Below are 15,405 nucleotides of genomic sequence, written 5' to 3'. Positions count from 1 at the left end.
TGTTATTCCACCATTTTCAATGTTGGTTTAAAGTAGTGAAGTGCATGTATTTACAGTATTCATTTCAGAAGAAAGATTACTGTATGTGCAAAAGTGTACCATCATGTCTCTGCTGTGGTAGCATTAAAACAAGATTTTTTTAATAGCATATTGCACGATAGACTAATGGATATTTAAAATGATCATGTACAACTCTTCATAGTTTGTGTCTGTAAATACATATGAATGTCTGTCTGTCTTACCTTTAGCTTTGGTTCCGCTTTATGTCAGAGTAAATGACCAGGACTTTTAAGACTTTTCACTGCAGGGGTAACTACATATTAACAGCAGTAGCAGTATTTGTGTGTTTCTCTGATACAGAAGCATACAAATTTACATAACAGCAAAGCAGGACAGCTGACATGACTGCTGATCTTCAGTACTTTACCTAATTTCAAAGTCTACTAATCAAACTGAGTTCCATTTCTCCCATATCATGCTTTCCCATGTCGCCACTTTCTTGCTACTAATGACCCTTAACATGACCCCAGCTACGGTTGCATCATTTATGGTCCCAAGTTTATCAGCATGAAAGTCTCTAGCTTTTACACCTTTTTAGTTAATATAATTTGATGTTATTATAAAACTGCATTCATAACTATTTCTGCATTGTAGACTAATACCACTGGTATACTAAAAAAAGTAACAAACAAATTGATAACACGGCTAGAAACAACAATATGACTGGAAGGTCTAGTAATATCTGTGACAGCATAAATCACATACTAATCATATGTATAGCCATCCTTCCTGGAGGTTTTGCTTTTACCTTCATGGCCTCGTGCAGAAATGATGCCAGATGACTTGTATCCTTTCCTACATATTACATGATGTTGTCTTTTTCATCCTGTCTCGACCATTGGGTTATGGAGCCAACCTCTGACTTTGGCCACTTCTCAGATTCTGGATCTGTAGCTCAAGCTCCTCCTCTTACCCATAATCCCCTCCAAAACCTCACATTACCTCAGGTCTCTTTTGCTGCTTCCAGCGATCAGACATTGTTGATGTGGCTCAAGCTTTAGGAGATAAGTGACACTCTCCTTTTGGCTTATTAGCTTTCTCTTTACTAGGGTCTTTCATGTTTGTCTCATTCCTGCCTCCCCTGATTAAAAAACAATTAAATAAATAACAGACATATTTTCTAATTATTAGTGTTATTGCTTCCTTCTTTCTGTACTACTTAAATAGTAATCTACTTTATATCCAGTTTTGGGAGTTCTTTGATTACCATTGCTAGTGTTATTGGCTTCTGCTTTCCTGACCTTCTGCATTAATGTATTAGTTGTTTTTGTTTGGCTTTGACATGTCAGACAAACCCACTGGATTTAAAAAGTGCTCTTCATGTGGACTGGACATAAGATACCTAACTCTAATGCCCACTCAATGTGTATTGTCTACGGGCCCCACATGTTGAAGATAAATGTGAAATTTGTTTAGGTTTCAACCACAGTGCTTTGGTTAAGCATAGGAATTAATTAGTTCTCAAGAGTTTACTCCTTTCTTTGTCTTCTTCTGTGTCTGGAGCTTCCTCCTCTGCAAAGATGCCAGCAGAAAATTTTCAGGGGAGAAAAGGAAAAAGCCCAAAGAAAAACCCAGGGAATCAAGTAAGCATTCTCCTGACCACTCTCCTCACTCAGCTCCAATTTTGGCTCCACCGGCCAAAATCCCAAAGGCCTTGGATCCGTCCACTTCTTCAAATCCAACACTCTCTTCTGTGAAGTCTGCTCCTTGTAGACAACCTAGGTTTTGTCCAGAGTGGATTCTATCAAGGTTAGACTCTCCATTTCTACAAGAAACACAATGTAGACTTTCTAGCTCCCATCTACCTCCTTGTCCTTCATGTCTGCCAGGAGCCTGAACAAAGCAGATGTAGAAAGAATGATGAGAAAATTTCTCAGGACTCAGATTCATTTAGGAGTACTCCCATTTCCTACTGGACCCATGAACTTCAGACCATCACAGATACCTTTAGTTACTCCTACTTGGATCTGTCTGTTGGCTTCAGAGGTACCAGATCTGAGAATCCTGAGACTGTCTCTGCTGGATCCAAAGGCTTGGCCTTCCTCAACCTGTCTTCCCTGATCCAACCAGCATTGATCTTGTTGGAGCTGGCAAGATCTCGGACCCATAGCTTCAGTGCCAGATCCATGGGTAGGGGTTTCAGAGCCATCATTTCCCCTCAGGACTTTGGCACTAGACAGCTTGGCTCAAACTTCTCCATTGAGGTGAGGCTATGAGGACACCATGGTCTTCTCTAGTCAGGTGGCTTTGAAGTAGTCTTGGGCTCTCAGTCAGCTTCTGCATTTGAGACAGTGGTGAGAGCTTTCCACATGATTGGAGATAAGACATCCTTGCTCCCCTTCACAACTGTCTGTCCTGGGTGTTGAGTCTGCTCATTCTGCTCCATTGAGACAGCTGGTCCATTCAAACCTCGAGACAGTCCTTTTGCAGGGCCCCCAAACACTCCCTGGTCTTCCTTGGATTATTCCCACATGGAAGCCCCCCAGAAGTGTAAGTGCAAGAGAAAGCACACTGATTCCCTGCAGGAATCCTTGACAGAAGACACTGACTTTGATGAAGGGGAGGGGTCGCCCAGGTCACTTCTTGAGCACATCTTGTTCAGAGAAATTCTCGAGCTTCTGAGGCAGAAAGGTGGTGGCCTTTTGAAGACCCTTCCCAGGAGGAGTCGGTGTTCCTTGAGGCTTTCAGAACTGGCTGAGCTATGTCCTGGGTGGTTTCCCCAGTGAACAAAATGGTGGATCTCATTTCACATCAGGCTTGGAATGATCTGAATATGACATAATCTAGTCTTAGAAAGCCAGACGAGTACCAAGTTGCACCTAAGGACAGTGCCCACTGGAGAAGATGTCCCCCAGTTGATGGCAAGATGGTTGCAGCATCCACCAAAAAGGAACTTACCAAGGAAAGTCCTTCTGTCTGTCCCCCTAAAAGGGAGTCTAGGGCCTTGGACATATTTGTGAAGCAAATTTTTGATTCAGAGACCTTTGCCTGCAGCTGCTGAATTACCTGGTACACTTTACAAGGTGCCAGGGGGATTTGACTAAGGAACTTTCGAAATCCCTCTCAGGTTCCATGTTGTTGGATGATAAAAAGGCCATCTCTTTGCAACTGGCCACTCTTCAGTTCCTGTCAAACACCTCCACACTACTGATCTTCCACACTATGGAAGGTGTTCTGAGACCAGCAGGTTCCTACATTACTGTTAGGAGGCATGCCTGGATTCGCCTTTGTTGAGCCCTTCAAGATATCCTTCATCAATGCATACTCTGATGGATCTACCTTATTTGAAACCAAGTTTAAAGAGACCCTCTCCAGGAGTCAGCAGGATGGGAAAACCCTGTCTGCCATAGGGATACACTTTTCTACTCCTCAGAGACCCTTCTCATGGAACCAGAATGGGGGTAGAAAGATGTGGATGTTCTTCGTGTTTCACTGTTGCAGTCATTACATTTGGGTTATCTGCTTGCAGTAGCCCTCAGTCGACCTGATTAACAAAGTCTTGGGTCCTACGTTGGCTGCTGTCTCTTCTTCCATGACGTCAGGTTGTCAGGGGTATAAAACATGCAGCCAACATCATTACATCAGTCTTTCTTGCCGTGCGGTGCCCAAAGCAAAAGCAGTTCGCAAGTGCCGGTCGGCCGACTCCTGAAATTTTCATTTTTGAGTTTCAGAACCAAAGTCTTCAACTAAAAGCTAAGTACCCCATTGGGGAAACTTTTTCTTGCTATAAACAGATGTCAGTAAAAGTAAATAATTGCATTTCTTGTGAAAAAGAAATACCTCATAAAGATTTTCATTCGTACTGTATTCCTTGCCCAGGCCCTGACCAGGACATACCTCGCTGTCGGTTTTGTGCCTTATTTAAACCACAAACTATCCGTCGTCATTATATTTGCACTTCTAAATATTTTTGTGCTCGGGTCAATTATCCTGATATGTCTTCGGTAAGCCTTTCGACTACTCACATTCCAAAAAAATGCAAAGATAAAGACAGAGACAGGCTGCCCAGTTCGCCAGTACTCAGTGAGGCAATTTTGCAGCCCCTGATACCCATACTTCTGATTCGCAGGCCTCTACTGAGACCCATTCAGAGTCTAGTATGCTGCGAGATGCTTCAACTGTGGAACCTGCGGATGTCTCTACCTTGGATGGGTCCAGAGCCGCTGTGCAGGCACCGGCTTCTGAGGGTGTATTCAGGCCTACTGACTTTCATATTAAACCAATGCCATCTTCTTCTTCAAAGCCTAAAACTCGAACCATGCCTAGAAAACTGACGCCCAGACCTCATGGTCAGGCCTCTATGCCTAAAAAATGAATGATAAGAATGGCTGAAGATCTTATTACTTTAATCAGGGGAAGCCAACCTTCCCCCTCTAAGAGACCTAGAACTGAGTTTGCTTATGATACTTCTGACCAGGATTCTGAAATTTCTGTTTCCTCTGATGACCAGGATTTATCCTTATCTACCTATGAGGATTCTGATGCTGAGGACTCTATTCCCTCTGCTACCCCCCCCCCCCCACCACCACCACCACCACCACCACCAGAGGATTCCTCTTTTGGTGAAACCTTGCATACTCTCAGGGAGCATTTCTGTTGAGAAAGTCAGGATTTCTCTGATTCTAAAAACAGGCTTAGGGATTTCCTACTCCTGCCCCAGCACAGGCCTTTAGCTATACCTCCTGTACTGGACATTGTTGATGATGCCTTTTCGGAATCTAGCATGGCCCCTGACTCTTTACCTCCTGCTTCCAGAAAACCTGATAGATATTACAGGGTTCCTGACTCTCACAAGTTCCTTTTCAAAAACCCTACTGTGGATCCTGAAACTATTTCACAGGGACTCAAGGGCATTAAAGCTACTACTGCCAAAAATCCTACCCCTCTGATAGAGACTCCAGGGTGCTGGATAGATGGGGTAAGAAGGTATACACTTCTGCAACTTTGGCCATTAGGGCCTTGAATTGCCAGTTTCATATGTTAAAGTATCAGCTGCATATTATTTGATTGCTTAAACGGTAAATTATGTTGTTTCCTGATTGTGCTGAAAATAAGGAATTATAGGATTTAATGCATTCTACTGAACAAGTTGGTAAACATACATTGCAATGTGGTTTTGATTCACTAGAGGCATCTTGCAGGGCTGCGGTAAAAGGGTCTGTACTTACAAGGCAAGCTTGGCGTAAGGAGCAATCCTTGCCAGATCATGTTAAAGCAAAATAACTGGATGCTCCCTTAAATCAGGACTGCCTGTTTGACAACAGGGCAGAACAACTTCTTAAAAACATAGAAGAAAAAGCTAAATCTATGCAAACTGTTAAAGATTTTTTACAAGTACAACCTCCAAGATTTAGCAGGCATTGGCCTTCTAAGAATTGGTCCTTTCCTGCCTCTTCCAGACCTTCTCAGTCCAAACTCAGATCCAGCAGAGCACTCAGGCTTCAGTCCCAGGGGACACACAGGACTAAGCAGTAGGGGGCCTCCACTTCCAAATCTGGGAGTAATAAAACTCCCCCCTATGGTAAACTGTCTTTATGACTTCTTTTTAAAACTTCCAAGCACTTCTTAACTGACTACCCCTTTGGGGGGAAAGATTGAACTTCATGCAAATAACTGAGGACTCATTACCCAGGACAAATGGGTTTTAAATATAGTGTCCCAAGGATACAAATTTCACTTCCACACATTACCAACTCCAAGCGGTTGACCGGATCTACCTCCAAATCAATGGGCAGAGGCCCAAAAGCAAGTACTCTCTCTCTTAAGCATAGGGGCTATTCAGTTGGTACCAGAAGAAGAAAAGGGACAAGGTTTCTACTCAAGATTTTTCCCGGTACCCAGAAAAGACAATTCATGATGTCCTATCCTGGACCTGCCTACTCTAAACACCTTTTCAAGATGCTGACTCTTCACCAGTTGCTTCCTATGCTAAGCAAAGATGCCTGGTTGACAACACTAAATTTAAAGGAAGCATACCTGCACATCCCAATCAGGGAATCTTGCAGAAGATACCTATGCTTTGAAGCAGGCTACATGCACTATCAGTTCTCTGCACTGCCCTTTGGCTTATCTGCTGTGCCCAGGGTATTCACAAAGTGCCTAACTCCAGTCATTGCATTTTGCAGGCAAAGAAATATTCAAATATACCAATATCTGGACGACTGTCTAATTCAGGCAGAAAACCAGGACATACTTTTGAATCATCTGGCTTTTTTATGAAGGGTGCTAACTTGTATTGGATACACCATAAATGAAAAGAAATCACACCCAGTACTCTGTCAACAAATTATATTCCTGGGAGCAAGCTTGAATACAACTTCCCAGATGGCTTTCATCATGCCAGAGAAAAAATTCACTTGATAACCTACTTCAAACAAGTGGCCACAAAAACCCTGCTCTCTGCAAGGCAAATACTACAAGCCTTGTGGTTCATGGCCTCCTGCATTCTTCTAATTCCATATGCAAGACTGCATATGAGGAAACTACAATTGTATCTAAAAAGCCTATGGTGTCAACATTCTCAGGATCTAGAAGCAATGATTCCTATCATTCCTTGTCTATGCCTAGAGTTCCTTTGGTGGGCAGAGTCCTCCCACCAAAACAAGGGACTACCATTCACACTAACCCCTGCCACCCAAACCCTAACAACAGATGCATCAGACTATGAATGGGGGGCACACCTGTCAGGAAAGTGCATTCAGGGCAAATGGAACCCAATTCAAATGCACCTTCACATCAATCATAGAGAAATGTTAGCTGTACAGAATGCTCTGACAGCCTTCAAGGATCACATTCCAGGACAATTAATGGTGAAGACGGACAACACCACTGTTATGTGGTACATAAACAAGCAGGGGGGTACACATTTTTACCCACTCCACAGACTAGCCATGGCATTGTGGAACACAGCCTTGAGCTACCAAGTGCATCCACAAGCTCAATTCCTGCCAGGAAAACTAAATACACTGGCAGATGGACTAAGCAGAAACCTCATGGACCCACACGAGTGGAAACTGGAACCAAGGATTTTCAACATGTTGACAAGCAAATGGGGAAGCCCAGATATAGACCTGTTTGCCTCCCCACAGAACTATCAATTGGAAATAATTTGCGTGCAAGGACTCCCTACAGACAAGCTTGGAAGGTGGATGCTCTGTCCTTCAGCTGGAAAAACCTATCAGTTTATGCCTTTCCTCCTCTCCCTCTGCTCTCCAAAGTTCTACTAAAGATCAAACAAGACAAACCAAGGATGATTTTGATTGCACCAGCCTGGCCATGCCAACACTGGTACCCCCTCCTGTGAAGTGTGTCACTGTTGGCCCCATGGCACCTGCCTCAGACTCTTACCCTGCTGTCTCCGCAGGAGAACCAGATTCTGCACCCTCAGCTTCTAACACTGAACCTAGCAGCCTGCCTAATTACCTAAGCTCTCCTTTACCATCCCTCAGTAAACCAGTGATGGATGTCATTTTAGACGAAAGGGGGCCTAGTTCTAGAAAATCTTATGCTGAAAAATGGAAAAGATTTTGTGCCTGGAACCAATCTCAAGGGATGAGCACAGCAGTGCCCAATTTACCTCAGATTTTACAAGACTTAACTGAGATGGTTAACAAGGGCCAGTCTTTTTTCTCAATAAAAATTCATGCCTTAGCCATTTCAGCTCATTATAACACAGAACCTCCCCTCTTCTCTCATCCACTGCTCAAGCAGTTCCTCAGAGGGACCAAAAATTTAAGACCACCCAGGAGAGCTCCAACTCCAGCCTGGGACCTTAACTTTGTACTGGACAAACTCACCCTTCCTCCTTTCAAGCCAGCTGCTACTGCAGATTTAAAATTCCTTTCTTGGAAAACAGCTTCCCTTTTAGCCATCACTTCAGCAAGAAGGGTATCTGAATTTCAGGCCCTTATGGCGGTGGAGTCTTTCATCATCTTTCATGCAGACAGGGTGTCCCTCAGGACCAATCCCTCTTTCATGCCAAAGGTGGTATCCAGTGTGGCCTTTAATCAGTCCATTCATTTGCCAACCTTCTTTCCTAATCCACAGAACAAAGGGGAAAGGATACTGCACTCCTTAGATGTGCACAGACAACTTAGATTCTACTTGGACAGGACTAAACCTCAAAGGAAATATGAACAACTGTTGGTGGCAATTGCTGCAGGGACAAAGAGGAAAGCTATTTCAAAGCAAAACATTTCCAAATGGATAGGCCTTTGCATTAATTTCTGCTATAAGCACCATGGAAAACCTATCCTACAGGGGATCAGACCCCACTCAACCAGGGCTGCAGTTATCTCTACAGCCTTTTTCAGAGGCGTACCTACCAGGGACATCCTAGAAGCTGCTATCTGGAGTTCTATACTTACTTTCACCAAGCATTACCATTTGCCAATTTTCTTTAAATCCAGAGCTGGCTTTGCCACTGCAGTTTTGCAGGGCCTTATAGCTGGTCCTAATGCTATCTAAATTTGTCCTTTCATTCTTAGCTTTGGGAATCTAAGCAAATGTAATGACTGCAACAGTGAAACATGAAGAACATAGTACAGTCGTGTACACTTACCATAAATGTAGATGTTCAAGTATATTCACTGTTGCAGTCCTGGTTACCCTCTCTCCAGCCCCCTGACATTTTCTGGCTATACCTCTTCTCTCCTTTTCAATGATTAAACGCTGTTAGGTGTATTTGCTTTTTTGTTTGAGGTATAACCTTGTACATTTATAGATTTATTTGCTTCCCATTAGGGGGGGCACCTGACATCTGGGGCAAGAAAAACTGATGTAATGACATCAGCTGAATGTTTTATACCCCTGACGACCTGACGTCATGGAAGAAGAGACAGCAACTGATGTAGGACCCATGACTTTGTTAATCAGGCCGACTGAGGGCTACTGCAAGCAGATAACCTAAATGTAATGACTGCAACAGTGAATACATCCAAACATCTACATTTATGGTAAGTGTACACAACTGTACTTTCTGAAAATTGCAAGGAGGTTTCCCAGGACCCCTATGGATATACAGTTCCCCTCTCTGCCACAGGAGGATCTAATGGCAGACATCGCCAACAAGGCTTCAGAGGTCCTGTCTCCGAGAAGCCTTTTCAGCACTGCTGAACTATTGCCCAACTATTGCACTCTGGAGGCAGTCAAGGGCGCTTATCTCTGCATCTGGAAGCCTGGATATCTGCCCCAAAGATGTCTGGGTGCAGAAAATAATTACCAGGGGTTATTACATTCCCTTTTCCCTTCCACCCCTGGCACATTCAAGGAAAATTCCTGACATACCACCTCTTAAGAGGAAAGAAGCAGCCTTAGAAATAGAAAAGCTGCTAATAAAAATAGTCATCCAGGAGGTCCCACCAGACCAGTGAGTGTTCAGAATTTACTTGAGATTCTTTTTGGTGCCAAAGAAAGCTGGGGACCTCAAGCCAATATTAAACATAGGCCATTTGAACCAATTTGTCAACCACGTGAAATTCCAAATGGTCATGGTTCAAGTCCGTTCTTCCTCATCTGCAGAAAGATGACTGGATGTACTTGACAGATCTCCAGGATCTGTACTATCACACAGTCATTTTCAGTTCAGAGTTCTAACCCTTGTTCTCACCACAACCTGCTAAGTGTTCACCAAGTGTGTGGCAGTGGTTGCAGCTCACTTGAGATTGCTGGAATTCTGGGTCTTCCCTTACCACTCCCACCAGATATCTACTAATGTGTACCAGGGACTACCATGTGCCATCTATGTATACAGCTGAGCATAACAATCAACTACAACATATCTCTTCTCTCCCAAATTCAAGTCCTGGAGTTCATAGGTACTTATCTAGATATGGTTTCTCAAGGGGCAAGACCCCCTCAATCCAGACTATTTACATTACATCATCATCTCTCCAATCAAAATAGGCCATGTTCATTCTTCAGTTTCTCAGTTTAATGGCAGCTTCCATAGCCCTTCTGCATCTAGCAAGATTCCATAATGAGGGTAGTATAGTGGACACTAGCAGTACAGTGGTCTGTTAATTGACATCCCATGACCTTTTCCATTCGAATGATAAGGATTTGCAAGCAGCATGTCTCATGGTGGAGTCATTCACCAGATGTCTCTCAGGGCTGCCCATTTGTCCCTCCTTTGCCCAAAGTCACTGTGACCACTAATGCTTCCCATCTGGGGTGGGGGGAATTACTTGGGATAGAGACTACAAGGCACGTGGTCCCCTTCAGATGTCAAATTTCACATCAGTGTCCTAGAGATGAGAGTAGTTCTCCTTGTGTTGCAGGCCTTTCAGGACATTCTCCTTCATGGGATGACTACCATACAGACAACATGTAAGTGGTCTGGTACATCAACAAACAGGGAAGAACCTGCTCTTACCCCTTGTGTCAAGAGGCAATGATAGTGTGGCAATACGTAATCTCTTCTGATTACCTTCTTTTGGCAATGCACATTCCAGGGAGACCCAACATTTTAGCAGACTGACTGAGCAGATCTATTCTTCTGTCTCACAAGTGGTCTCTCAATCTTTCAGTGGCAGGACATAGTTTTCATCAATAGGGCCAACCATGTTGTGATCTCTTTCCCTCTGCCCACAGTTACAAATACTGCAGGTAATTTGCTCTGGTCACCCCAGAGGGTGAGTCGAGAGATGCTCTGACTCACAATTGCTCACCCCCTTGCCTCCTTTATGCTTATTCTCCCACACCCCTCATATCCAAATTTCTACAGAAAGCATGTCAACAGAAGAGCAAGGTGTTCCTCATTGCTCCATTCTGGCCTCAAGAAGTGTGGTTTCTCTTCCTTTGGCCTCTCCTAACATACTGTCCTTGGGTTCTGGATCCCTCCCCAGATCTGCTGTCTCACCCATCCTGACTACCTCACCCAGACATACAAGTCCTCAAGTTAATCACATGGTTTCTCCACTTCCTATGATGGCTAGACAGTCCAGGCTTTCTTCTCAGGTTTTACTCATCCTTACATCTTTCCAAAAGGTCTCCACTAGGAATATATATAAGAGCAAGTGGAAAAGATTCTCCATTTGAATGAGACACACCTAGACCCTTTTCAGCATCCATTCCAGCAGTACGAGAGTTGTTGGCTTCCATTGTCCATAATGTAGCAAGTTACTCCACAATCAAGATACAACTGGCTGCAATCTCCAATTATCATGCAGGTAAGGATCATTTGCCTTTGGCCTCCCTTAGGCTATGCAAAGATTTGCTCCTTAAGATTTGACAAGTCTTCTCCAGGATTTAACTCAGTTTTCTTTTGAACCCATGGCAAAAGCTGATTTGAACGTTTTGACCTGGAAGACCTTTTTCTAGTAACTATTACATTTATTAGATGAATGTCTGAGTTCCAGGCTTTGTCTTGCCAGCCACCTTATATACTCTTTCACAAAGACAGGGTTTCTTTTCAAACCAGCCCCTCCTTTCCCCCCAGAGGTAGTTTCTGAATTTGCCCTTAACCAGTTCATTAATTAACCAGTTTTCTTCCCAAAATTCTACAATAAAGGGGAATATATACTTCATTTGTTGGATGTACACAGGCAACTGAGATTCGATCTCCATAAAACAAAAACTTTCAGGCAATTGAATCAGTTCTTTATTTCCTTTTCAAAAGCTAAACTGGGAAAACCTATGTCAAAGTCACTTTAGCATGGTGGCTTACTGATGGCATTTCTCATGTTTATAAGCAAAAAGGTTTGACTTTACCAAGACCACCACAATCTCACTCCATAAGGTCAGCCTCTACTTCCTCTGCGTGTTTATCCAGAACTTCTATAGATGACATTTGTGCTGCTGCTACTTGGTCCAGTGCTCATACCTTCATAACTCATTGGAAGTTGGACATCTTTTCTAGGAACAGGGCAGTATTTGGTTTTGCTGTACTCCAGAATATCCGTCCATGAGAGTACCCTTGCTTTATACTAGCTGGGGACTTTGTCCCAATGGTTGAGGAGCAGACGAAAAAGACAACATCAGAGAGAAAAGTTATGTACTCACCATAACAATGCATCTGTGTTGTATGCTTTCCTCCTTCCTTACAGCAAGAGGTTCTCCCATTCGATTCTCGGCTGGAGTGCGGGGAGTGCCTTCTGTGTGGAGTCTGCATGTCCTCCCCGTGGTTGGGTGGGCATTTGAAAGACATGCGTAAATGGGCATGCCTTCATTGAAGGTTGAATGTTGAGCTGGCACCTCGGCGTTCATGAAAATCTACTGCCAATCATTAGCAGACCGGAGTTCCGCTGTGGCGACCCCTAACTGGGAAAAGCCGAAAGACAACAACAACATATAATAAATACTTTAATGCCCTTACTCTTCCTCTACCAGAAGACTTGTCCCCTTCCAGCTTTAGTGTTATTCTTACAGTCATAGTTTAGTGGTGTGTTAATGGTAGATAACTTAGTATGTTCTCTTTTAGAATAGTGTTCACTTTTGCTTACTATGATTATTACTATTTATAGAGCTTTAACATTTATAATACTGTAATTTTTGATAATATATGGCAGTATTCTTGGCTAGTGTTTTTCTATCAAACCTCCAGTTTCATCATGGTGGAATCTCAAACCTTTAAAAGAATGTTCAGAATGTGGGCACAAACTGCCCCCTCAGAATTCTCACACTTTATGTGTTTATTGCCTGGGTGCTGCCCATTTGGATATACAATTCACTTTGTGTGTCTCCTTTAGTGCTAGAGCTTTGCAAGCTCACTGAGACAAATTGATGGTGGGGGAACTTCTCCCTCTACGACTACTTCTTCTGGACTTTCCTCCTCTTCTTCCTCCCCTGATAAGAAACAAGATAGGGCTCAATCTTCAGACAAGGCTTCAGTCAAGGAGAAGAAGGAGAAAGAAAAGAGTAAACTTAAATAAAATGACAAAGACAAGTCTCCTGTTTCTAAACATCCTAGGACCCATCAGTCCCCATCAGACCTGCATGGAAGTCAGATAAGAGATCAGGACCGACAGCTTCTCAGTCCCAACTATCCCCGGTGAGCCCCAGGTTGCACTCTCCAGTTTTACAGGAGAAGAGACACTCCAGGTCTTCTTCAATGGCTTCATCTACCCAATCATCTCAAAGACTGACAGAGTATGATGTCGACATGATGATGAGAAAGTTTTTGAGAACGCAGATTCAGCTTGGGATTTTGTAGGTACCACCCAAGTGAACATAGCAACCACTGGCCATCCTGCCCCTCCCACTCCTTTTGCCTGTTGCAGTCTATCCTCTGGCTCTAGCAGTTCTGGTTCCGACCTATTCTGAACTGCTTCCTTTGGTAGCGGCAGTTCCTTCAACTTTTGCACAGGCAGATCTCTGGCCCTCTCAACTCCAATGCCCTCAGATCAGAAAGGGACTCTGGGGGGAGGTTGATCCCAGAGATTTGAAGAGCCGTCTCTTCATTTAGGAGCCTTGGCACTAGAAAGCTCGGGTCCAAGGTCTACCTCAGAGCTGGGGGTTCTAGGAGTCAGGGATTTCTCTCACGTCCTTAGATCTGGAAGGATCTTCAGCCTCAGTGCCAGCTTCGGCATGTGAGGTACTTGAAAGGGTTTTGGGCTTACCCAGACAGAAGACACTTTCTCAGAGCTTGGTTCCACCCAAACCCTGAACTGGATCCTGCAACCTCATTTTCCATTCATCCTGCCAGACAGGGACAGTTGGCACCACAGGCTTCTGGAACCACTTGTTATGTCAGCTCCTAGTCTGATTCTGAACCTTTTGTCTCCCCAACAGAATCGGTTCAGAAGAAATAGACATGCAAGTGAAAGCACATAGACTCCTCTTCAGAGTCACTCACAGAATATACAGATTTGGATGAAGGTTTGCGTTCACCCAGGTCTCCCTTAGACGACATCACTTTTGGTGAGATTTTAGAACTTATGAAACAAGGAGAGGGTTGGTCCACTGAAGATTCCTCTCCTGATGATCTGTATTTCTAGAAGCCTTTGGTTCCAGCTAAAATTCATCTTGGGTGGTACCACCTGTTAATCCACAGGTTGATCTTATGGTGCAATGGGCTTGGCAGGACCCTGATGTGGTAAACCCCATTCCAAAAAAGGTAGACAGAATTTTGCAAGCTCCCAGGACAGAAAACATTGGAGTAAAAGTCCCCTGGTGGATGCTATGGTTGCAATGGCAGCCACAAAGAAGGAATTATCTGAGGATAGTCCCTCTGTTCCCCACCCTAACAGGGAGTCTAGGACGTTGAACAGATTTGGGAAACAGACATACTCATCAGTGATTTTTGCACTTGGGTCACTGAACTGTCTTGCTTATGTTAGCAGATTTCACAGGGACTTGACCAAAGAAATTTCCAAGTCTCTTTCTGGAGTTATGCCAGTGGCTTCCAAAAGACTGTAGGCTCCCATGTTTCACTTCTGCAGTCAACCTCAAATTTAGCCATTCATCTCATATCTAACACAGCTGACGGCTCAGCCAGAGCAGCAGGCAGATGTCTTACAGTCAGAAGACATGCCTGGATGGGTCTTTGTGATTTTGCTGAAGGCTTTATGACATTCTTCATCAATGTCGCTTACAATGGCTCCACACATTTTTGGTCCAAAGCTAAAGACGTCTTGACCTGGAGTGAATAGGATGGTAAGACTTCCTCTGCAGTATACATTAATGTTTCTGCCCCTCAAAGATCCTACTCCAGAAACCAGAGGGCAGGAAAACAAGATATGGTTTCTTAAGTCACAGAGTTCATACCAGGATCATCCTAGCAATAGACCTACACATGGCAGAGGTGAAGGTAATGCTAATGGATTTCATCCAAGAAGCAGAGGCGGATAGTACAATCAGGGCTTCCATGGTCCCTTTACTGAGAGACCATATCAACATCCTTGAAGATTTGCCCGATTGCTGCACCCTGGAGGTAGTTGGGGAAGCTAATCTCTGAACCCCCAAGCCTGGTTAAAATTAACAAGAGACAACTGGATGCAAAAACATAATTTCCAGAGTTTATTCCATTCCCTTTTCTTGTCCTATAAAGAAAAAGGTAATTCCTGATGTTCCACCCAGTCAGTGAGAACCAGCAGCATTAGAAATTTCCAGCCTGCTAGAAAAAAGAATCAGCCAGCCTCCAAAGACCAACTAGGATCTGGAGTCAACTCAAGGTTCTTTTTAGTTACAAAGAAAACAGGGGACTTAAGACCAGTTTTGGATCTCATTCAACCAGTTGGTGGTCACAATACACTCCATTCTACCTCTTCTGATGAAGGACAATTGGATGTGCTTGCCAGATCTCCAGGATGCCTACTATTACAAAACGATATAGAAGCAATCCAGGAAATTTCTCCATTTCTAGCTGGGAGCCAATCATTCCCAATTCAGAGCCCTGCTATTCGGTCT

At 43.8% G+C, this 15,405-nt stretch overlaps 1 protein-coding gene across 1 annotated transcript in view; it reads left to right on the top strand.

Annotated features, from left to right (window-relative positions):
• The window catches only part of LOC122794082 (testis, prostate and placenta expressed), a 694,197-nt gene that overhangs the window by 417,950 nt on the left and 260,842 nt on the right, over positions 1-15,405 (top strand). The gene's annotated exons all lie outside the window — the stretch shown is intronic.

The sequence above is a fragment of the Protopterus annectens genome, chromosome 1.part0 (genome assembly GCF_019279795.1).
Source record: "Protopterus annectens isolate FY-2018-M chromosome 1.part0, PAN1.0, whole genome shotgun sequence".
NCBI classification, from domain to species: Eukaryota; Metazoa; Chordata; order Ceratodontiformes; family Protopteridae; genus Protopterus; species Protopterus annectens.
Note: the sequence above shows the minus strand (reverse complement) of the source record. Positions and strands in the feature narration are given on the sequence as shown.